This window comes from Coregonus clupeaformis, unplaced genomic scaffold (assembly GCF_020615455.1).
Source record: "Coregonus clupeaformis isolate EN_2021a unplaced genomic scaffold, ASM2061545v1 scaf2519, whole genome shotgun sequence".
NCBI lineage: Eukaryota > Metazoa > Chordata > Actinopteri > Salmoniformes > Salmonidae > Coregonus > Coregonus clupeaformis.
Genome location: NW_025535973.1, coordinates 51145 through 73584, shown reverse-complemented (window position 1 = coordinate 73584; position 22440 = coordinate 51145). Strand labels below are relative to the sequence as shown.

The following is a 22440-nucleotide window of genomic DNA, read 5'->3' as shown; positions in this document are numbered from 1 at the left end:
GGTTCCGAATCCCACTTCTGACAAACCTTTAGCGCCTGCATGTCATGCTGCTTTGTAATAACCAGTTGATGAATAAATTACTTCAGATAATGGAAATAACAGTTAGTATGAGTAGTGAATAACTATCCTATTTTTGACATTCTGCAAAAACAGCTAGTTGATGAGAGGTTGAAAGAAAATTGCAAGAATCACGCAAGCTCACAGGCGGCCACAAACAGGCAAATAACAAAAGGATCTCGGAATGCACAACTGGTCGGTGTTTGTCAGTGAAAAAGATACTCTGCAAGGGAATCGGAACTCGCCGCATTGAAAGTCAAGCCACAGGTTACAGGTAAGATCCCTTGATAAACCCTAAAAAAAAAAAAAAAAAACGATTCTCATGAATCACCACTAAGCCATTTGCTAAGATTTCCCCCATTTTGACATGTGGACCTGTTGGCACTCTTACCCTGACGGTTGTCGATACTTCCAGACACATATTCTGAAGACACTAGCACCAGCAAACCTAATCCTACTTTTACCAGATACTGTTCATCCCTATACCCAACTACATGTTTTTGTAGTCAGGATGGCTGAGCGGTCTAAGTCGCTGTGTTTAGGTCGCAGTCTCCCCTGGAGGCGTGGGTTCGAGTTCCACTTCTAAGAAACACTTAGTTCCTGCATTTAATGCTGCTTTGTAATAACCAGTTAATAAATAAATTACTTCAGATCATGGAAATAAAGGTTAATATGAGTAGTGAATAACTATCCTATTTTTTACATTCTGCAAAAACAGCTAGTTGAAGAGAGGTTGAAAGAGAATTGCAAAAATCACGCAAGCTCACAGGCGGGCCTCAAACAGGCAAATAATGAAAGGATCTCGGAATGCACAACTGGTCGGGTGTTTGTCAGTGAAAAAGATAGTCTGCAAGGGGAATCGGAACTCGCCGCATTAACGTCAAGCCACAGGTTACAGGTAAGATCCCTTGATAAACCCTAAAAAATAAAAAAAAAACGATTCTCATGAATCACCACTAAGCCATTTGCTAAGATTTCCCCCATTTTGACATGTGGACCTGTTGGCACTCTTACCCTGACGGTTGTCGATACTTCCAGACACATATTCTGAAGACACTAGCATCAGCAAGCCTAATCCTTCTTTTACCCGATACCGTTCATCCCGACACTGAACTAAGTGATGTGTAGTCAGGATGGCCGAGTGGTCTAAGGCGCTGTGTTTAGGTCGCAGTCTCCCCTGGAGGCATGGGTTCAAAACCCACTTCTGACAAACCTTTAGCGCCTGCATGTAATGCTGCTTTGTAATAACCAATTGATGAACAAATTACTTCAGATAATGGAAATAACAGTTAGTATGAGTAGTGAATAACTATCCTATTTTTGACATTCTGCAAAATCAGCTAGTTGATGAGAGATTGAAAGACAATTGCAAGAATCACGCAAGCTCACAGGCGGGACACAAACAGGCAAATAACGAAAGGATCTCGGAATGCACAACTGTTCGGTCTTTGTCAGTGAAAAAGATAGTCTGCAAGGGGAATCGGAACTCGCCGCATTGAACGTCAAGCCACAGGTTACAGGTAAGATCCCTTGATAAACCCTAAAAAACAACAATAAAACGATTTTCATGAATCACCACTAAGCCATTTGCTAAGATTTCCCCCATTTTGACATGTGGACCTGTTGGCACTCTTACCCTGATGGTTGTCGATACTTCCAGACACATATTCTGAAGACACTAGCACCAGCAAGCCTAAGCCTTCTTTTACCCGATACCGTTCATCCCTATAACCAACTACTTTTTTGTGTAGTCAGGATGGCAGAGAGGTCTAAGGTGCTGCGTTCAGTCTCCCATGGAGGCGTGGTTTCGAATCCCACTTCTGACAAACCTTTAGCGCCTGCATGTAATGCTGCTTTGTAATAACCAATTGATGAACAAATTACTTCAGATAATGGAAATAACGGTTAGTATGTGTAGTGAATAACTATCCTATTTTTTACATTCTGCAAAAACAGCTAGTTGAAGAGAGGTTGAAAGAGAATTGCAAGAATCACGCAAGCTCACAGGTGGGCCACAAACAGGCAAATAACGAAAGGATCTCGGAACGCACAACTCTTCGGTCTTTGTCAGCGAAAAGATACTCTGCAGGAGAATCGGAACTCGCCGCATTTAACGTCAAGCCACAGGTTACAGGTAAGATCCCTTGATAAACCCTAAAAAAAAAAAATAAAACGATTCTTATGAATCACCACTAAGCCATTTGCTAAGATTTCCCCCATTTTGACATGTGGACCTGTTGGCACTCTTACCCTGACGGTTGTCGATACTTCCAGACACATATTCTGAAGACACTAGCACCAGCAAGCCTAATCCTACTTTTACCAGATACTGTTCATCCCGATACCCAACTAAATGTTTTTGTAGTCAGGATGGCCGAGCGGTCTAAGGCGCTGTGTTTAGGTCGCAGTCTCCCCTGGAGGCGTGGGTTCGAATCCCACTTCTGACAAACCTTTAGCGCCTGCATGTCATGCTGCTTTGTAATAACCAGTTGATGAATAAATTACTTCAGATAATGGAAATAACAGTTAGTATGAGTAGTGAATAACTATCCTATTTTTTACATTCTGCAAAAACAGCTAGTTGAAGAGAGGTTGAAAGAGAATTGCAAGAATCACGCAAGCTCACAGGCGGGCCACAAACAGGCAAATAACGAAAGGATCTCGGAACGCACAACTCTTCGGTCTTTGTCAGTGAAAAAAGATAGTCTGCAAGGGGAATCGGAACTCGCCGCATTTAAAGTCAAGCCACAGGTTACAGGTAAGATCCCTTGATAAACCCTAAAAAAAAAAAAAAAAACGATTCTTATCAATCACCACTAAGCCATTTGCTAAGATTTCCCCCATTTTGACATGTGGACCTGTTGGCACTCTTACCCTGACGGTTGTCGATACTTCCAGACACATATTCTGAAGACACTAGCACCAGCAAGCCTAATCCTAATTTTACCAGATACTGTTCATCCCTATACCCAACTAAGTTGTGTGTAGTCAGGATGGCCGAGCGGTCTAAGGCGCTGTGTTTAGGTCGCAGTCTCCCCTGGAGGCGTGGGTTCAAATCCCACTTCTGACAAACCTTTAGCGCCTGCGTGTAATGCTGCTTTGTAATAACCAATTGATGAACAAATTACTTCAGATAATGGAAATAACGGTTAGTATGTGTAGTGAATAACTATCCTATTTTTTACATTCTGCAAAAACAGCTAGTTGAAGAGAGGTTGAAAGAGAATTGCAAGAATCACGCAAGCTCACAGGTGGGCCACAAACAGGCAAATAACGAAAGGATCTCGGAACGCACAACTCTTCGGTCTTTGTCAGCGAAAAAAGATACTCTGCAGGAGAATCGGAACTCGCCGCATTTAAAGTCAAGCCACAGGTTACAGGTAAGATCCCTTGATAAACCCTAAAAAAAAAAAAAAAACGATTCTTATCAATCACCACTAAGCCATTTGCTAAGATTTCCCCCATTTTGACATGTGGACCTGTTGGCACTCTTACCCTGACGGTTGTCGATACTTCCAGACACATATTCTGAAGACACTAGCACCAGCAAGCCTAATCCTACTTTTACCAGATACTGTTCATCCCTATACCCAACTAAGTTGTGTGTAGTCAGGATGGCCGAGCGGTCTAAGGCGCTGTGTTTAGGTCGCAGTCTCCCCTGGAGGCGTGGGTTCGAATCCCACTTCTGACAAACCTTTAGCGCCTGCATGTCATGCTGCTTTGTAATAACCAGTTGATGAATAAATTACTTCAGATAATGGAAATAACAGTTAGTATGAGTAGTGAATAACTATCCTATTTTTGACATTCTGCAAAAACAGCTAGTTGATGAGAGATTGAAAGACAATTGCAAGAATCACGCAAGCTCACAGGCGGGACACAAACAGGCAAATAACGAAAGGATCTCGGAACGTACAACTCTTCGGTCTTTGTCAGTGAAAAAAGATAGTCTGCAGGGGAATCGGAACTCGCCGCATTTAACGTCAAGCCCAGGTTACAGGTAAGATCCCTTGATAAACCCTAAAAAACAACAATAAAACGATTTTCATGAATCACCACTAAGCCATTTGCTAAGATTTCCCCCATTTTGACATGTGGACCTGTTGGCACTCTTACCCTGACGGTTGTCGATACTTCCAGACACATATTCTGAAGACACTAGCATCAGCAAGCCTAATCCTTCTTTTACCCGATACCGTTCATCCCACACCCAACTAAGTTGTGTGTAGTCAGGATGGCCGAGCGGTCTAAGGCGCTGTGTTTAGGTCGCAGTCTCCCCTGGAGGCGTGGGTTCTAATCCCACTTCTGACAAACCTTTAGCGCCTGCATGTAATGCTGCTTTGTAATAACCAATTGATGAACAAATTACTTCAGATAATGGAAATAACAGTTAGTATGAGTAGTGAATAACTATCCTATTTTTGACATTCTGCAAAATCAGCTAGTTGATGAGAGATTGAAAGACAATTGCAAGAATCACGCAAGCTCACAGGCGGGACACAAACAGGCAAATAACGAAAGGATCTCGGAACGTACAACTCTTCGGTCTTTGTCAGTGAAAAAAGATAGTCTGCAGGGGAATCGGAACTCGCCGCATTGAAAGTCAAGCCACAGGTTACAGGTAAGATCCCTTGATAAACCCTAAAAAACAACAATAAAACGATTTTCATGAATCACCACTAAGCCATTTGCTAAGATTTCCCCCATTTTGACATGTGGACCTGTTGGCACTCTTACCCTGACGGTTGTCGATACTTCCAGACACATATTCTGAAGACACTAGCATCAGCAAGCCTAATCCTTCTTTTACCCGATACTGTTCATCTCCACACCCAACTAAATTTTGTGTAGTCAGGATGGCCGAGCGGTCTAAGGCGCTGTGTTTAGGTCGCAGTCTCCCCTGGAGGCGTGGGTTCGAATCCCACTTCTGACAAACCTTTAGCGCCTGCATGTCATGCTGCTTTGTAATAACCAGTTGATGAATAAATTACTTCAGATAATGGAAATAACAGTTAGTATGAGTAGTGAATAACTATCCTATTTTTGACATTCTGCAAAAACAGCTAGTTGATGAGAGATTGAAAGACAATTGCAAGAATCACGCAAGCTCACAGGCGGCCACAAACAGGCAAATAACAAAAGGATCTCGGAATGCACAACTCTTCGGTGTTTGTCAGTGAAAAAAGATAGTCTGCAGGGGAATCGGAACTCGCGCATTTAACGTCAAGCCACAGGTTACAGGTAAGATCCCTTGATAAACCCTAAAAAACAACAATAAAACGATTTTCATGAATCACCACTAAGCCATTTGCTAAGATTTCCCCCATTTTGACATGTGGACCTGTTGGCACTCTTACCCTGACGGTTGTCGATACTTCCAGACACATATTCTGAAGACACTAGCATCAGCAAGCCTAATCCTTCTTTTACCCGATACCGTTCATCCCCACACCCAACTAAGTTGTGTGTAGTCAGGATGGCCGAGCGGTCTAAGGCGCTGTGTTTAGGTCGCAGTCTCCCCTGGAGGCGTGGGTTCTAATCCCACTTCTGACAAACCTTTAGCGCATGCGTGTAATGCTGCTTTGTAATAACCAATTGATGAACAAATTACTTCAGATAATGGAAATAACGGTTAGTATGTGTAGTGAATAACTATCCTATTTTTTACATTCTGCAAAAACAGCTAGTTGAAGAGAGGTTGAAAGAGAATTGCAAGAATCACGCAAGCTCACAGGTGGGCCACAAACAGGCAAATAACGAAAGGATCTCGGAACGCACAACTCTTCGGTCTTTGTCAGCGAAAAAAGATACTCTGCAGGAGAATCGGAACTCGCCGCATTTAAAGTCAAGCCACAGGTTACAGGTAAGATCCCTTGATAAACCCTAAAAAAAAAAAAAAAACGATTCTTATCAATCACCACTAAGCCATTTGCTAAGATTTCCCCCATTTTGACATGTGGACCTGTTGGCACTCTTACCCTGACGGTTGTCGATACTTCCAGACACATATTCTGAAGACACTAGCACCAGCAACCTAATCCTACTTTTAACCGATACTGTTCATCCCGATACCCAACTAAATTGTATGTAGTCAGGATGGCCGAGCGGTCTAAGGCGCTGTGTTTCAGGTCGCAGTCTCCCCTGGAGGCGTGGGTTCGAATCCCACTTCTGACAAACCTTTAGCGCCTGCATGTCATGCTGCTTTGTAATAACCAGTTGATGAATAAATTACTTCAGATAATGGAAATAACAGTTAGTATGAGTAGTGAATAACTATCCTATTTTTGACATTCTGCAAAATCAGCTAGTTGATGAGAGATTGAAAGACAATTGCAAGAATCACGCAAGCTCACAGGCGGGACACAAACAGGCAAATAACGAAAGGATCTCGGAACGTACAACTCTTCGGTCTTTGTCAGTGAAAAAAGATAGTCTGCAGGGGAATCGGAACTCGCCGCATTGAAAGTCAAGCCACAGGTTACAGGTAAGATCCCTTGATAAACCCTAAAAAAAAAAAAAAAAATGATTCTCATGAATCACCACTAAGCCATTTGCTAAGATTTCCCCCATTTTGACATGTGGACCTGTTGGCACTCTTACCCTGACGGTTGTCGATACTTCCAGACACATATTCTGAAGACACTAGCACCAGCAAGCCTAATCCTACTTTTACCAGATACTGTTCATCCCTATACCCAACTACATGTTTTTGTAGTCAGGATGGCTGAGCGGTCTAAGTCGCTGTGTTTAGGTCGCAGTCTCCCCTGGAGGCGTGGGTTCGAATCCCACTTCTGACAAACCTTTAGCGCCTGCATTTAATGCTGCTTTGTAATAACCAGTTAATAAATAAATTACTTCAGATCATGGAAATAAAGGTTAATATGAGTAGTGAATAACTATCCTATTTTTTACATTCTGCAAAAACAGCTAGTTGAAGAGAGGTTGAAAGAGAATTGCAAAAATCACGCAAGCTCACAGGCGGGCCTCAAACAGGCAAATAATGAAAGGATCTCGGAACGCACAACTGGTCGGTGTTTGTCAGTGAAAAAAGATAGTCTGCAGGGGAATCGGAACTCGCGCATTTAACGTCAAGCCACAGGTTACAGGTAAGATCCCTTGATAAACCCTAAAAAACAACAATAAAACGATTTTCATGAATCACCACTAAGCCATTTGCTAAGATTTCCCCCATTTTGACATGTGGACCTGTTGGCACTCTTACCCTGACGGTTGTCGATACTTCCAGACACATATTCTGAAGACACTAGCACCAGCAAGCCTAATCCTACTTTTACCAGATACTGTTCATCCCGATACCCAACTAAATGTTTTTGTAGTCAGGATGGCCGAGCGGTCTAAGGCGCTGTGTTTTAGGTCGCAGTCTCCCCTGGAGGCGTGGGTTCGAATCCCACTTCTGACAAACCTTTAGCGCCTGCATGTCATGCTGCTTTGTAATAACCAGTTGATGAATAAATTACTTCAGATAATGGAAATAACAGTTAGTATGAGTAGTGAATAACTATCCTATTTTTGACATTCTGCAAAAACAGCTAGTTGATGAGAGATTGAAAGACAATTGCAAGAATCACGCAAGCTCACAGGCGGGACACAAACAGGCAAATAACGAAAGGATCTCGGAACGTACAACTCTTCGGTCTTTGTCAGTGAAAAAGATAGTCTGCAAGGGGAATCGGAACTCGCCGCATTGAACGTCAAGCCACAGGTTACAGGTAAGATCCCTTGATAAACCCTAAAAAAAAAAAAAAAACGATTCTTATGAATCACCACTAAGCCATTTGCTAAGATTTCCCCCATTTTGACATGTGGACCTGTTGGCACTCTTACCCTGACGGTTGTCGATACTTCCAGACACATATTCTGAAGACACTAGCACCAGCAAGCCTAATCCTACTTTTACCCGATACTGTTCATCCCCATACCCAACTAAGTTGTGTGTAGTCAGGATGGCCGAGCGGTCTAAGGCGCTGCGTTTCAGGTCGCAGTCTCCCCTGTAGGCGTGGGTTCGAATCCCACTTCTGACAAACCTTTAGCGCCTGCGTGTCATGCTGCTTTGTAATAACCAGTTGATGAACAAATTACTTCAGATAATGGAAATAACAGTTAGTATGAGTAGTGAATAACTATCCTATTTTTGACATTCTGCAAAAACAGCTAGTTGATGAGAGGTTGAAAGAAAATTGCAAGAATCACGCAAGCTCACAGGCGGGCCACAAACAGGCAAATAACAAAAGGATCTCGGAACGCACAACTGGTCGGTGTTTGTCAGTGAAAAAGATACTCTGCAAGGGAATCGGAACTCGCCGCATTGAAAGTCAAGCCACAGGTTACAGGTAAGATCCCTTGATAAACCCTAAAAAACAACAACAAAACGATTCTCATGAATCACCACTAAGCCATTTGCTAAGATTTCCCCCATTTTGACATGTGGACCTGTTGGCACTCTTACCCTGACGGTTGTCGATACTTCCAGACACATATTCTGAAGACACTAGCACCAGCAAACCTAATCCTACTTTTAACCGATACTGTTCATCCCGATACCCAACTAAATTCTATGTAGTCAGGATGGCCGAGCGGTCTAAGGCGCTGCGTTCAGGTCGCAGTCTCCCCTGGAGGCGTGGATTCGAATCCCACTTCTGACAAACCTTTAGCGCCTGCATGTCATGCTGCTTTGTAATAACCAGTTGATGAATAAATTACTTCAGATAATGGAAATAACAGTTAGTATGAGTAGTGAATAACTATCCTGTTTTTGACATTCTGCAAAAACAGCTAGTTGATGAGAGGTTGAAAGAAAATTGCAAGAATCACGCAAGCTCACAGGCGGCCACAAACAGGCAAATAACAAAAGGATCTCGGAATGCACAACTGGTCGGTGTTTGTCAGTGAAAAAAGATAGTCTGCAAGGGAATCGGAACTCGCCGCATTGAAAGTCAAGCCACAGGTTACAGGTAAGATCCCTTGATAAACCCTAAAAAAAAAAAAAAAAACGATTCTCATGAATCACCACTAAGCCATTTGCTAAGATTTCCCCCATTTTGACATGTGGACCTGTTGGCACTCTTACCCTGACGGTTGTCGATACTTCCAGACACATATTCTGAAGACACTAGCACCAGCAAACCTAATCCTACTTTTAACCGATACTGTTCATCCCGATACCCAACTAAATTGTATGTAGTCAGGATGGCCGAGTGGTCCAAGGTTCCCTTGGAGAGTTCATCAATGAGCTTGACGCCTTGATAAGTTCCTTCCCTGAGGATGGCTCACCCCTCACAGTTTTGGGGGATTTCAACCTCCCTATGTCCACATTTGACTCATTTCTCTCTGCCTCCTTCTTTCCACTCCTCTCCTCTTTTGACCTCACCCTCTCACCGTCCCCCCCTACTCACAAGGCAGGCAATACGCTTGACCTCATCTTCACTAGATGCTGCTCCTCTACTAATCTCACTGCAACTCCCCTCCAAGTCTCTGACCACTACTTTGTTTCCTTTTCTCTCTCGCTCTCCTCCCACACTACTCACGCTGCCCCTACACAGATGGTAATGCGACGCCGCAACCTTCGCTCTCTCTCTCCCACTACTCTCTCCTCTTCCATCCTATCATCTCTTCCCTCTGCTCAATCCTTCTCCCTCCAATCTCCTGATTCTGCCTCCTCAACCCTCCTCTCCTCCCTTTCTGCATCCTTTGACTCTCTGTGTCCCCTATCCTCCCGGCCGGCTCGGCCCCTCCCCCTCCAGCTCCGTGGCTTGATGACTCATTGCGAGCTCACAGAACAGAGCTCCGGGCAGCGGAGCGGAAATGGAAGAAAACTAAACTCCCTGCCGACCTGGCTTCTTTTCACTCCCTCCTCTCTACATTTTCTTCATCTGTTTCTGCTGCTAAGGCCACCTTCTACCACTCTAAATTCCAAGCATCTGCCTCTAACCCTAGGAAGCTCTTTTGCCACATTTTCCTCCCTCCTGAATCCTCCTCCCCCCCCTCCTCTCTCTCTGTGGATGACTTCGTCAACCACTTTGAAAAGAAGGTTGACGACATCCGATCCTCGTTTGTTAAGTCTAATGACACTGTTGGTCCTGCTCACACTGCCCTACCCTATGCTCTGACTTCTTTCTCCCCTCTCTCTCCAGATAAAATCCTGCGACTTGTGACTGCAGGCCGCCCAACAACCTGCCCGCTTGACCCCATCCCCTCCTCTCTTCTCCAGACCATCTCCGGTGACCTTCTCCCCTACCTCACCTCGCTGATCAACTCATCCTTGACCGCTGGTCATGTCCCTTCCGTCTTCAAGAGAGCGAGAGTTGCTCCCCTTCTCAAAAAAACCAACACTCGACCCCACTGATGTCAACAACTACAGACCAGTATCCCTTCTTTCTTTTCTTTCCAAAACTATTGAGCGTGCCGTCTTTAGCCAACTCTCTTGCTATCTCTCTCAGAATGACCTTCTTGATCCAAACCAATCAGGTTTCAGGACTGGTCATTCAACTGAGACTGCTCTTCTCTGTGTCACGGAGACTCTCCCCACTGCTAAAGCTAACTCTCTCTCCTCTGCTCTTGTCCTTCTAGACCTGTCTGCTGCCTTTGATACTGTGAACCATCAGATCCTCCTCTCCACCCTCTCCGAGCTGGGCATCTCCGGCGCGGCTCACTCCTGGATTGCGTCCTACCTGACCGGTCGCTCCTACCAAGTGGCGTGGCGAGAAGCTGTCTCCGCACCACGCGCTCTCACCACTGGTGTCCCCCAGGGCTCAGTTCTAGGCCCTCTCCTTTTCTCCCTATACACCAAGTCACTTGGCTCTGTCATATCCTCACATGGCCTTTCATTATCATTGCTACGCTGACGATACACAACTAATCTTCTCCTTTCCCCCTTCTGATAACCAGGTGGCGAATCGCATCTCTGCATGTCTGGCAGACATATCAGTATGGATGACGGATCACCACCTCAAGCTGAACCCTGGCAAGACGGAGCTGCTCTTCCTCCCGGGGAAGGACTGCCCGTTCCATGATCTCGCCATCACGGTTGACAACTCCGCTGTGTCCTCCTCCCAGAGTGCGAAGAGCCTAGGCGTGACCCTGGACAACACCCTGTCGTTCTCCGCCAACATCAAGGCGGTGACCCGCTCCTGCAGGTTCATGCTCTACAACATTCGGAGAGTACGACCCTGCCTTACACAAGAAGCGGCACAGGTCCTAATCCAGGCACTTGTCATCTCCCGTCTGGACTACTGCAACTCGCTGTTGGCTGGCCTCCCTGCCTGTGCCATTAAACCCCTACAACTCATCCAGAATGCCGCAGCCCGTCTGGTGTTCAACCTTCCCAAGTTCTCTCACGTCACCCCCCTCCTCCGCACACTCCACTGGCTTCCAGTTGAAGCTCGCATCCGCTACAAGACCATGGTGCTTGCCTATGGAGCAGTGAGGGGAACGGCACCTCTGTACCTTCAGGCTCTGATCAGTCCCTACACCCAAACGAGGGCATTGCGTTCATCCACCTCTGGCCTGCTGGCTCCCTTCCTCTGCGGAAGCATAGCTCCCCCTCAGCCCAGTCAAAACTGTTCGCTGCTCTGGCACCCCAATGGTGGAACAAGCTCCCTCACGACGCCAGGACAGCGGAGTCACTCACCACCTTCCGGAGACATTTGAAACCCCACCTCTTTAAGGAATACCTGGGATAGGATAAAGTAATCCTTCTAACCCCCCCAAATTGTAAAGTGGTTATCCCACTGGCTATAGGGTGAACGTACCAATTTGTGAGTCGCTCTGGCTAAGAGCGTCTGCTAAATGACGTTAATGTGCCCTTGAGCAAGGCACTTGACCCTAATTGCTCCTGTAAGTCGCTCTGGTTAAGAGCGTCTGCTAAATGACTAAAATGTAAAATGTAAATGTAAATGTCTAAGGCGCTGCGTTCAGGTCGCAGTCTCCCCTGGAGGCGTGGGTTTGAATCCCACTTCTGACAAACCTTTAGCGCCTGCATGTCATGCTGCTTTGTAATAACCAGTTGATGAATAAATTACTTCAGATAATGGAAATAACAGTTAGTATGAGTAGTGAATAACTATCCTATTTTTGACATTCTGCAAAAACAGCTAGTTGATGAGAGGTTGAAAGAAAATTGCAAGAATCACGCAAGCTCACAGGCGGCCACAAACAGGCAAATAACAAAAGGATCTCGGAATGCACAACTGGTCGGTGTTTGTCAGTGAAAAAATATAATCTGCAGGGGAATCGGAACTCGCCGCATTTAAAGTCAAGCCGCAGGTTACAGGTAAGATCCCTTGATAAACCCTAAAAAATAAAAAATAAATGATTCTTATGAATCACCACTAAGCCATTTGCTAAGATTTCCCCCATTTTGACATGTGGACCTGTTGGCACTCTTACCCTGACGGTTGTCGATACTTCCAGACACATATTCTGAAGACACTAGCACCAGCAAGCCTAATCCTACTTTTAACCCGATACTGTTCATCCCGATACCCAACTAAATTGTGTGTAGTCAGGATGGCCGAGCGGTCTAAGGCGCTGCGTTTAGGTCGCAGTCTCCCCTGGAGGCGTGGGTTCGAATCCCACTTCTGACAAACCTTTAGCGCCTGCATGTCATGCTGCTTTGTAATAACCAGTTGATGAATAAATTACTTCAGATAATGGAAATAACAGTTAGTATGAGTAGTGAATAACTATCCTATTTTTGACATTCTGCAAAAACAGCTAGTTGATGAGAGGTTGAAAGACAATTGCAAGAATCACGCAAGCTCACAGGCGGGCCTCAAACAGGCAAATAATGAAAGGATCTCGGAACGCACAACTGGTCGGTGTTTGTCAGTGAAAAAAGATAGTCTGCAGGGGAATCGGAACTCGCCGCATTTAAAGTCAAGCCGCAGGTTACAGGTAAGATCCCTTGATAAACCCTAAAAAAAACAAAAACGATTCTCATGAATCACCACTAAGCCATTTGCTAAGATTTCCCCCCATTTTGACATGTGGACCTGTTGGCACTCTTACCCTGACGGTTGTCGATACTTCCAGACACATATTCTGAAGACACTAGCACCAGCAAACCTAATCCTACTTTTAACCGATACTGTTCATCCCGATACCCAACTAAATTGTATGTAGTCAGGATGGCCGAGCGGTCTAAGGCGCTGCGTTTAGGTCGCAGTCTCCCCTGGAGGCGTGGGTTCGAATCCCACTTCTGACAAACCTTTAGCGCCTGCATGTCATGCTGCTTTGTAATAACCAGTTGATGAATAAATTACTTCAGATAATGGAAATAACAGTTAGTATGAGTAGTGAATAACTATCCTATTTTTGACATTCTGCAAAAACAGCTAGTTGATGAGAGGTTGAAAGAAAATTGCAAGAATCACGCAAGCTCACAGGCGGGCCACAAACAGGCAAATAACAAAAGGATCTCGGAATGCACAACTGTTCGGTGTTTGTCAGTGAAAAAAGATAGTCTGCAAGGGGAATCGGAACTCGCCGCATTTAAAGTCAAGCCACAGGTTACAGGTAAGATCCCTTGATAAACCCTAACAAAAAAAACGATTCTCATGAATCACCACTAAGCCATTTGCTAAGATTTCCCCCATTTTGACATGTGGACCTGTTGGCACTCTTACCCTGACGGTTGTCGATACTTCCAGACACATATTCTGAAGACACTAGCACCAGCAAACCTAATCCTACTTTTAACCGATACTGTTCATCCCGATACCCAACTAAATTGTATGTAGTCAGGATGGCCGAGCGGTCTAAGGCGCTGCGTTCAGGTCGCAGTCTCCCCTGGAGGCGTGGGTTCGAATCCCACTTCTGACAAACCTTTAGCGCCTGCATGTCATGCTGCTTTGTAATAACCAATTGATGAATAAATTACTTCAGATAATGGAAATAACAGTTAGTATGAGTAGTGAATAACTATCCTGTTTTTGACATTCTGCAAAAACAGCTAGTTGATGAGAGGTTGAAAGAAAATTGCAAGAATCACGCAAGCTCACAGGCGGGCCACAAACAGGCAAATAACAAAAGGATCTCGGAATGCACAACTGGTCCGTGTTTGTCAGTGAAAAAAGATACTCTGCAGGAGAATCGGAACTCGCCGCATTTAAAGTCAAGCCACAGGTTACAGGTAAGATCCCTTGATAAACCCTAAAAAAAATTTTTTTTAAAGATTCTTATGAATCACCACTAAGCCATTTGCTAAGATTTCCCCCATTTTGACATGTGGACCTGTTGGCACTCTTACCCTGACGGTTGTCGATACTTCCAGACACATATTCTGAAGACACTAGCACCAGCAAGCCTAATCCTACTTTTACCAGATACTGTTCATCCCGATACCCAACTAAATGTTTTTGTAGTCAGGATGGCCGAGCGGTCTAAGGCGCTGTGTTTAGGTCGCAGTCTCCCCTGGAGGCGTGGGTTCGAATCCCACTTCTGACAAACCTTTAGCGCCTGCATGTCATGCTGCTTTGTAATAACCAGTTGATGAATAAATTACTTCAGATAATGGAAATAACAGTTAGTATGAGTAGTGAATAACTATCCTATTTTTTACATTCTGCAAAATCAGCTAGTTGATGAGAGATTGAAAGACAATTGCAAGAATCACGCAAGCTCACAGGCGGGCCACATACAGAAAAATAACAAAAGGATCTCGGAATGCACAACTGGTCGGCGTGTTTGTCAGTGAAAAAAGATAGTCTGCAGGGGAATCGGAACTCGCCGCATTGAAAGTCAAGCCACAGGTTACAGGTAAGATCCCTTGATAAACCCTAAAAAACAACAATAAAACGATTTTCATGAATCACCACTAAGCCATTTGCTAAGATTTCCCCCATTTTGACATGTGGACCTGTTGGCACTCTTACCCTGACGGTTGTCGATACTTCCAGACACATATTCTGAAGACACTAGCACCAGCAAACCTAATCCTACTTTTAACCGATACTGTTCATCCCGATACCCAACTAAATTGTATGTAGTCAGGATGGCCGAGCGGTCTAAGGCGCTGCGTTTAGGTCGCAGTCTCCCCTGGAGGCGTGGGTTCGAATCCCACTTCTGACAAACCTTTAGCGCCTGCATGTCATGCTGCTTTGTAATAACCAGTTGATGAATAAATTACTTCAGATAATGGAAATAACAGTTAGTATGAGTAGTGAATAACTATCCTATTTTTGACATTCTGCAAAAACAGCTAGTTGATGAGAGGTTGAAAGAAAATTGCAAGAATCACGCAAGCTCACAGGCGGGCCACAAACAGGCAAATAACAAAAGGATCTCGGAATGCACAACTGTTCGGTGTTTGTCAGTGAAAAAAGATAGTCTGCAAGGGGAATCGGAACTCGCCGCATTTAAAGTCAAGCCACAGGTTACAGGTAAGATCCCTTGATAAACCCTAAAAAAAAACAAAAAAACGATTCTCATGAATCACCACTAAGCCATTTGCTAAGATTTCCCCCCATTTTGACATGTGGACCTGTTGGCACTCTTACCCTGACGGTTGTCGATACTTCCAGACACATATTCTGAAGACACTAGCACCAGCAAGCCTAATCCTACTTTTAACCGATACTGTTCATCCCGATACCCAACTAAATTGTATGTAGTCAGGATGGCCGAGCGGTCTAAGGCGCTGCGTTCAGGTCGCAGTCTCCCCTGGAGGCGTGGGTTCGAATCCCACTTCTGACAAACCTTTAGCGCCTGCATGTCATGCTGCTTTGTAATAACCAGTTGATGAATAAATTACTTCAGATAATGGAAATAACAGTTAGTATGAGTAGTGAATAACTATCCTATTTTTGACATTCTGCAAAAACAGCTAGTTGATGAGAGGTTGAAAGAAAATTGCAAGAATCACGCAAGCTCACAGGCGGGCCACAAACAGGCAAATAACAAAAGGATCTCGGAATGCACAACTGTTCGGTGTTTGTCAGTGAAAAAAGATAGTCTGCAAGGGAATCGGAACTCGCCGCATTTAAAGTCAAGCCACAGGTTACAGGTAAGATCCCTTGATAAACCCTAAAAAAAAACAAAAAAACGATTCTCATGAATCACCACTAAGCCATTTGCTAAGATTTCCCCCCATTTTGACATGTGGACCTGTTGGCACTCTTACCCTGACGGTTGTCGATACTTCCAGACACATATTCTGAAGACACTAGCACCAGCAAACCTAATCCTACTTTTAACCGATACTGTTCATCCCGATACCCAACTAAATTGTATGTAGTCAGGATGGCCGAGCGGTCTAAGGCGCTGCGTTTAGGTCGCAGTCTCCCCTGGAGGCGTGGGTTCGAATCCCACTTCTGACAAACCTTTAGCGCCTGCATGTCATGCTGCTTTGTAATAACCAGTTGATGAATAAATTACTTCAGATAATGGAAATAACAGTTAGTATGAGTAGTGAATAACTATCCTATTTTTGACATTCTGCAAAAACAGCTAGTTGATGAGAGGTTGAAAGAAAATTGCAAGAATCACGCAAGCTCACAGGCGGGCCACAAACAGGCAAATAACAAAAGGATCTCGGAATGCACAACTGTTCGGTGTTTGTCAGTGAAAAAAGATAGTCTGCAAGGGAATCGGAACTCGCCGCATTTAAAGTCAAGCCACAGGTTACAGGTAAGATCCCTTGATAAACCCTAAAAAAAAAAAAAACGATTCTCATGAATCACCACTAAGCCATTTGCTAAGATTTCCCCCCATTTTGACATGTGGACCTGTTGGCACTCTTACCCTGACGGTTGTCGATACTTCCAGACACATATTCTGAAGACACTAGCACCAGCAAACCTAATCCTACTTTTAACCGATACTGTTCATCCCGATACCCAACTAAATTGTTTGTAGTCAGGATGGCCGAGCGGTCTAAGGCGCTGCGTTCAGGTCGCAGTCTCCCCTGGAGGCGTGGGTTCGAATCCCACTTCTGACAAACCTTTAGCGCCTGCATGTCATGCTGCTTTGTAATAACCAGTTGATGAATAAATTACTTCAGATAATGGAAATAACAGTTAGTATGAGTAGTGAATAACTATCCTATTTTTGACATTCTGCAAAAACAGCTAGTTGATGAGAGGTTGAAAGAAAATTGCAAGAATCACGCAAGCTCACAGGCGGCCACAAACAGGCAAATAACAAAAGGATCTCGGAATGCACAACTGGTCGGTGTTTGTCAGTGAAAAAAGATAGTCTGCAAGGGAATCGGAACTCGCCGCATTGAAAGTCAAGCCACAGGTTACAGGTAAGATCCCTTGATAAACCCCCCCAAAAAAAAAAAAACGATTCTCATGAATCACCACTAAGCCATTTGCTAAGATTTCCCCCATTTTGACATGTGGACCTGTTGGCACTCTTACCCTGACGGTTGTCGATACTTCCAGACACATATTCTGAAGACACTAGCACCAGCAAACCTAATCCTACTTTTAACCGATACTGTTCATCCCGATACCCAACTAAATTGTATGTAGTCAGGATGGCCGAGCGGTCTAAGGCGCTGCGTTCAGGTCGCAGTCTCCCCTGGAGGCGTGGGTTCGAATCCCACTTCTGACAAACCTTTAGCGCCTGCATGTCATGCTGCTTTGTAATAACCAGTTGATGAATAAATTACTTCAGATAATGGAAATAACAGTTAGTATGAGTAGTGAATAACTATCCTATTTTTGACATTCTGCAAAAACAGCTAGTTGATGAGAGGTTGAAAGAAAATTGCAAGAATCACGCAAGCTCACAGGCGGGCCACAAACAGGCAAATAACAAAAGGATCTCGGAATGCACAACTGTTCGGTGTTTGTCAGTGAAAAAAGATAGTCTGCAAGGGGAATCGGAACTCGCCGCATTTAAAGTCAAGCCACAGGTTACAGGTAAGATCCCTTGATAAACCCTAAAAAAAAAAAAAAAAAAACGATTCTTATGAATCACCACTAAGCCATTTGCTAAGATTTCCCCCATTTTGACATGTGGACCTGTTGGCACTCTTACCCTGACGGTTGTCGATACTTCCAGACACATATTCTGAAGACACTAGCACCAGCAAACCTAATCCTACTTTTAACCGATACTGTTCATCCCGATACCCAACTAAATTGTATGTAGTCAGGATGGCCGAGCGGTCTAAGGCGCTGCGTTTAGGTCGCAGTCTCCCCTGGAGGCGTGGGTTCGAATCCCACTTCTGACAAACCTTTAGCGCCTGCATGTCATGCTGCTTTGTAATAACCAGTTGATGAATAAATTACTTCAGATAATGGAAATAACAGTTAGTATGAGTAGTGAATAACTATCCTATTTTTGACATTCTGCAAAAACAGCTAGTTGATGAGAGGTTGAAAGACAATTGCAAGAATCACGCAAGCTCACAGGCGGGCCACAAACAGGCAAATAACAAAAGGATCTCGGAATGCACAACTGTTCGGTGTTTGTCAGTGAAAAAAGATAGTCTGCAAGGGAATCGGAACTCGCCGCATTTAAAGTCAAGCCACAGGTTACAGGTAAGATCCCTTGATAAACCCTAAAAAAAAACAAAAAAAACGATTCTCATGAATCACCACTAAGCCATTTGCTAAGATTTCCCCCATTTTGACATGTGGACCTGTTGGCACTCTTACCCTGACGGTTGTCGATACTTCCAGACACATATTCTGAAGACACTAGCACCAGCAAACCTAATCCTACTTTTAACCGATACTGTTCATCCCGATACCCAACTAAATTGTTTGTAGTCAGGATGGCCGAGCGGTCTAAGGCGCTGCGTTCAGGTCGCAGTCTCCCCTGGAGGCGTGGGTTCGAATCCCACTTCTGACAAACCTTTAGCGCCTGCATGTCATGCTGCTTTGTAATAACCAGTTGATGAATAAATTACTTCAGATAATGGAAATAACAGTTAGTATGAGTAGTGAATAACTATCCTATTTTTTACATTCTGCAAAAACAGCTAGTTGAAGAGAGGTTGAAAGAGAATTGCAAAAATCACGCAAGCTCACAGGCGGGCCTCAAACAGGCAAATAATGAAAGGATCTCGGAACGTACAACTCTTCGGTCTTTGTCAGTGAAAAAAGATAGTCTGCAGGGGAATCGGAACTCGCCGCATTTAAAGTCAAGCCGCAGGTTACAGGTAAGATCCCTTGATAAACCCTAAAAAATAAAAAATAAATGATTCTTATGAATCACCACTAAGCCATTTGCTAAGATTTCCCCCATTTTGACATGTGGACCTGTTGGCACTCTTACCCTGACGGTTGTCGATACTTCCAGACACATATTCTGAAGACACTAGCACCAGCAAGCCTAATCCTACTTTTAACCGATACTGTTCATCCCGATACCCAACTAAATTGTATGTAGTCAGGATGGCCGAGCGGTCTAAGGCGCTGCGTTTAGGTCGCAGTCTCCCCTGGAGGCGTGGGTTCGAATCCCACTTCTGACAAACCTTTAGCGCCTGCATGTCATGCTGCTTTGTAATAACCAGTTGATGAATAAATTACTTCAGATAATGGAAATAACAGTTAGTATGAGTAGTGAATAACTATCCTATTTTTGACATTCTGCAAAAACAGCTAGTTGATGAGAGGTTGAAAGAAAATTGCAAGAATCACGCAAGCTCACAGGCGGGCCACAAACAGGCAAATAACAAAAGGATCTCGGAATGCACAACTGTTCGGTGTTTGTCAGTGAAAAAAGATAGTCTGCAAGGGGAATCGGAACTCGCCGCATTTAAAGTCAAGCCACAGGTTACAGGTAAGATCCCTTGATAAACCCTAAAAAAAAACAAAAAAAAACGATTCTCATGAATCACCACTAAGCCATTTGCTAAGATTTCCCCCCATTTTGACATGTGGACCTGTTGGCACTCTTACCCTGACGGTTGTCGATACTTCCAGACACATATTCTGAAGACACTAGCACCAGCAAACCTAATCCTACTTTTAACCGATACTGTTCATCCCGATACCCAACTAAATTGTATGTAGTCAGGATGGCCGAGCGGTCTAAGGCGCTGCGTTCAGGTCGCAGTCTCCCCTGGAGGCGTGGGTTCGAATCCCACTTCTGACAAACCTTTAGCGCCTGCATGTCATGCTGCTTTGTAATAACCAGTTGATGAATAAATTACTTCAGATAATGGAAATAACAGTTAGTATGAGTAGTGAATAACTATCCTATTTTTGACATTCTGCAAAATCAGCTAGTTGATGTGAGATTGAAAGACAATTGCAAGAATCACGCAAGCTCACAGGCGGGCCACATACAGAGAAATAACAAAAGGATCTCGGAATGCACAACTGGTCGGTGTTTGTCAGTGAAAAAAGATAATCTGCAGGGGAATCGGAACTCGCCGCATTTAAAGTCAAGCCACAGGTTACAGGTAAGATCCCTTGATAAACCCTAAAAAAAAAAAAAAAACGATTCTTATGAATCACCACTAAGCCATTTGCTAAGATTTCCCCCATTTTGACATGTGGACCTGTTGGCACTCTTACCCTGACGGTTGTCGATACTTCCAGACACATATTCTGAAGACACTAGCACCAGCAAACCTAATCCTACTTTTAACCGATACTGTTCATCCCGATACCCAACTAAATTGTATGTAGTCAGGATGGCCGAGCGGTCTAAGGCGCTGCGTTCAGGTCGCAGTCTCCCCTGGAGGCGTGGGTTCGAATCCCACTTCTGACAAACCTTTAGCGCCTGCATGTCATGCTGCTTTGTAATAACCAATTGATGAATAAATTACTTCAGATAATGGAAATAACAGTTAGTATGAGTAGTGAATAACTATCCTATTTTTGACATTCTGCAAAAACAGCTAGTTGATGAGAGGTTGAAAGAAAATTGCAAGAATCACGCAAGCTCACAGGCGGGCCACAAACAGGCAAATAACAAAAGGATCTCGGAATGCACAACTGGTCGGCGTGTTTGTCAGTGAAAAAATATAATCTGCAGGGGAATCGGAACTCGCCGCATTTAAAGTCAAGCCGCAGGTTACAGGTAAGATCCCTTGATAAACCCTAAAAAATAAAAAATAAATGATTCTTATGAATCACCACTAAGCCATTTGCTAAGATTTCCCCCATTTTGACATGTGGACCTGTTGGCACTCTTACCCTGACGGTTGTCGATACTTCCAGACACATATTCTGAAGACACTAGCACCAGCAAACCTAATCCTACTTTTAACCGATACTGTTCATCCCGATACCCAACTAAATTGTATGTAGTCAGGATGGCCGAGCGGTCTAAGGCGCTGCGTTCAGGTCGCAGTCTCCCCTGGAGGCGTGGGTTCGAATCCCACTTCTGACAAACCTTTAGCGCCTGCATGTCATGCTGCTTTGTAATAACCAGTTGATGAATAAATTACTTCAGATAATGGAAATAACAGTTAGTATGAGTAGTGAATAACTATCCTATTTTTGACATTCTGCAAAAACAGCTAGTTGATGAGAGGTTGAAAGACAATTGCAAGAATCACGCAAGCTCACAGGCGGGCCACAAACAGGCAAATAACAAAAGGATCTCGGAATGCACAACTGTTCGGTGTTTGTCAGTGAAAAAAGATAGTCTGCAAGGGAATCGGAACTCGCCGCATTTAAAGTCAAGCCACAGGTTACAGGTAAGATCCCTTGATAAACCCTAAAAAAAAAAAAACGATTCTTATCAATCACCACTAAGCCATTTGCTAAGATTTCCCCCATTTTGACATGTGGACCTGTTGGCACTCTTACCCTGACGGTTGTCGATACTTCCAGACACATATTCTGAAGACACTAGCACCAGCAAGCCTAATCCTAATTTTACCAGATACTGTTCATCCCTATACCCAACTACATGTTTTTGTAGTCAGGATGGCCGAGCGGTCTAAGGCGCTGTGTTTAGGTCGCAGTCTCCCCTGGAGGCGTGGGTTCGAATCCCACTTCTGACAAACCTTTAGCGCCTGCATGTCATGCTGCTTTGTAATAACCAGTTGATGAATAAATTACTTCAGATAATGGAAATAACAGTTAGTATGAGTAGTGAATAACTATCCTATTTTTGACATTCTGCAAAAACAGCTAGTTGATGAGAGATTGAAAGACAATTGCAAGAATCACGCAAGCTCACAGGCGGGACACAAACAGGCAAATAACAAAAGGATCTCGGAACGTACAACTGTTCGGTGTTTGTCAGTGAAAAAAGATACTCTGCAAGGGAATCGGAACTCGCCGCATTTAAAGTCAAGCCACAGGTTACAGGTAAGATCCCTTGATAAACCCTAAAAAAAAACGATTCTCATGAATCACCACTAAGCCATTTGCTAAGATTTCCCCCCATTTTGACATGTGGACCTGTTGGCACTCTTACCCTGACGGTTGTCGATACTTCCAGACACAT

The 22440-nt window shown here is 44.1% G+C and overlaps 25 non-coding genes across 25 annotated transcripts; all 25 read left to right on the top strand.

The window, feature by feature from the left end:
* Positions 1 to 1184: 1184 nt before the first annotated feature.
* trnal-uag lies at positions 1185 to 1267 on the top strand. The gene has a single exon. It is a non-coding gene; the product is annotated as a tRNA-Leu (tRNA).
* A 1154-nt stretch (positions 1268 to 2421) lies between these two features.
* On the top strand, positions 2422 to 2504 carry trnal-cag. The gene has a single exon. It is a non-coding gene; the product is annotated as a tRNA-Leu (tRNA).
* A 540-nt stretch (positions 2505 to 3044) lies between these two features.
* trnal-cag lies at positions 3045 to 3127 on the top strand. The gene has a single exon. It is a non-coding gene; the product is annotated as a tRNA-Leu (tRNA).
* A 538-nt stretch (positions 3128 to 3665) lies between these two features.
* On the top strand, positions 3666 to 3748 carry trnal-cag. Its single transcript has one exon. It is a non-coding gene; the product is annotated as a tRNA-Leu (tRNA).
* Positions 3749 to 4285: 537 nt separating this feature from the next.
* Positions 4286 to 4368, top strand: trnal-uag. The gene has a single exon. It is a non-coding gene; the product is annotated as a tRNA-Leu (tRNA).
* Positions 4369 to 4907: 539 nt separating this feature from the next.
* Positions 4908 to 4990, top strand: trnal-uag. The gene has a single exon. It is a non-coding gene; the product is annotated as a tRNA-Leu (tRNA).
* Positions 4991 to 5527: 537 nt separating this feature from the next.
* Positions 5528 to 5610, top strand: trnal-uag. Its single transcript has one exon. It is a non-coding gene; the product is annotated as a tRNA-Leu (tRNA).
* A 1161-nt stretch (positions 5611 to 6771) lies between these two features.
* Positions 6772 to 6854, top strand: trnal-uag. Its single transcript has one exon. It is a non-coding gene; the product is annotated as a tRNA-Leu (tRNA).
* A 1783-nt stretch (positions 6855 to 8637) lies between these two features.
* trnal-uag lies at positions 8638 to 8720 on the top strand. Its single transcript has one exon. It is a non-coding gene; the product is annotated as a tRNA-Leu (tRNA).
* Positions 8721 to 12576: 3856 nt separating this feature from the next.
* trnal-uag lies at positions 12577 to 12659 on the top strand. Its single transcript has one exon. It is a non-coding gene; the product is annotated as a tRNA-Leu (tRNA).
* Positions 12660 to 13196: 537 nt separating this feature from the next.
* On the top strand, positions 13197 to 13279 carry trnal-uag. Its single transcript has one exon. It is a non-coding gene; the product is annotated as a tRNA-Leu (tRNA).
* A 534-nt stretch (positions 13280 to 13813) lies between these two features.
* On the top strand, positions 13814 to 13896 carry trnal-cag. Its single transcript has one exon. It is a non-coding gene; the product is annotated as a tRNA-Leu (tRNA).
* Positions 13897 to 14437: 541 nt separating this feature from the next.
* trnal-uag lies at positions 14438 to 14520 on the top strand. Its single transcript has one exon. It is a non-coding gene; the product is annotated as a tRNA-Leu (tRNA).
* Positions 14521 to 15061: 541 nt separating this feature from the next.
* trnal-cag lies at positions 15062 to 15144 on the top strand. The gene has a single exon. It is a non-coding gene; the product is annotated as a tRNA-Leu (tRNA).
* A 541-nt stretch (positions 15145 to 15685) lies between these two features.
* trnal-cag lies at positions 15686 to 15768 on the top strand. Its single transcript has one exon. It is a non-coding gene; the product is annotated as a tRNA-Leu (tRNA).
* Positions 15769 to 16308: 540 nt separating this feature from the next.
* On the top strand, positions 16309 to 16391 carry trnal-cag. The gene has a single exon. It is a non-coding gene; the product is annotated as a tRNA-Leu (tRNA).
* Positions 16392 to 16928: 537 nt separating this feature from the next.
* On the top strand, positions 16929 to 17011 carry trnal-cag. Its single transcript has one exon. It is a non-coding gene; the product is annotated as a tRNA-Leu (tRNA).
* Positions 17012 to 17548: 537 nt separating this feature from the next.
* trnal-cag lies at positions 17549 to 17631 on the top strand. The gene has a single exon. It is a non-coding gene; the product is annotated as a tRNA-Leu (tRNA).
* A 542-nt stretch (positions 17632 to 18173) lies between these two features.
* trnal-uag lies at positions 18174 to 18256 on the top strand. The gene has a single exon. It is a non-coding gene; the product is annotated as a tRNA-Leu (tRNA).
* A 540-nt stretch (positions 18257 to 18796) lies between these two features.
* trnal-cag lies at positions 18797 to 18879 on the top strand. The gene has a single exon. It is a non-coding gene; the product is annotated as a tRNA-Leu (tRNA).
* A 539-nt stretch (positions 18880 to 19418) lies between these two features.
* On the top strand, positions 19419 to 19501 carry trnal-cag. The gene has a single exon. It is a non-coding gene; the product is annotated as a tRNA-Leu (tRNA).
* A 543-nt stretch (positions 19502 to 20044) lies between these two features.
* Positions 20045 to 20127, top strand: trnal-cag. Its single transcript has one exon. It is a non-coding gene; the product is annotated as a tRNA-Leu (tRNA).
* Positions 20128 to 20665: 538 nt separating this feature from the next.
* On the top strand, positions 20666 to 20748 carry trnal-cag. The gene has a single exon. It is a non-coding gene; the product is annotated as a tRNA-Leu (tRNA).
* A 541-nt stretch (positions 20749 to 21289) lies between these two features.
* trnal-cag lies at positions 21290 to 21372 on the top strand. Its single transcript has one exon. It is a non-coding gene; the product is annotated as a tRNA-Leu (tRNA).
* A 536-nt stretch (positions 21373 to 21908) lies between these two features.
* trnal-uag lies at positions 21909 to 21991 on the top strand. Its single transcript has one exon. It is a non-coding gene; the product is annotated as a tRNA-Leu (tRNA).
* Positions 21992 to 22440: the final 449 nt, after the last annotated feature.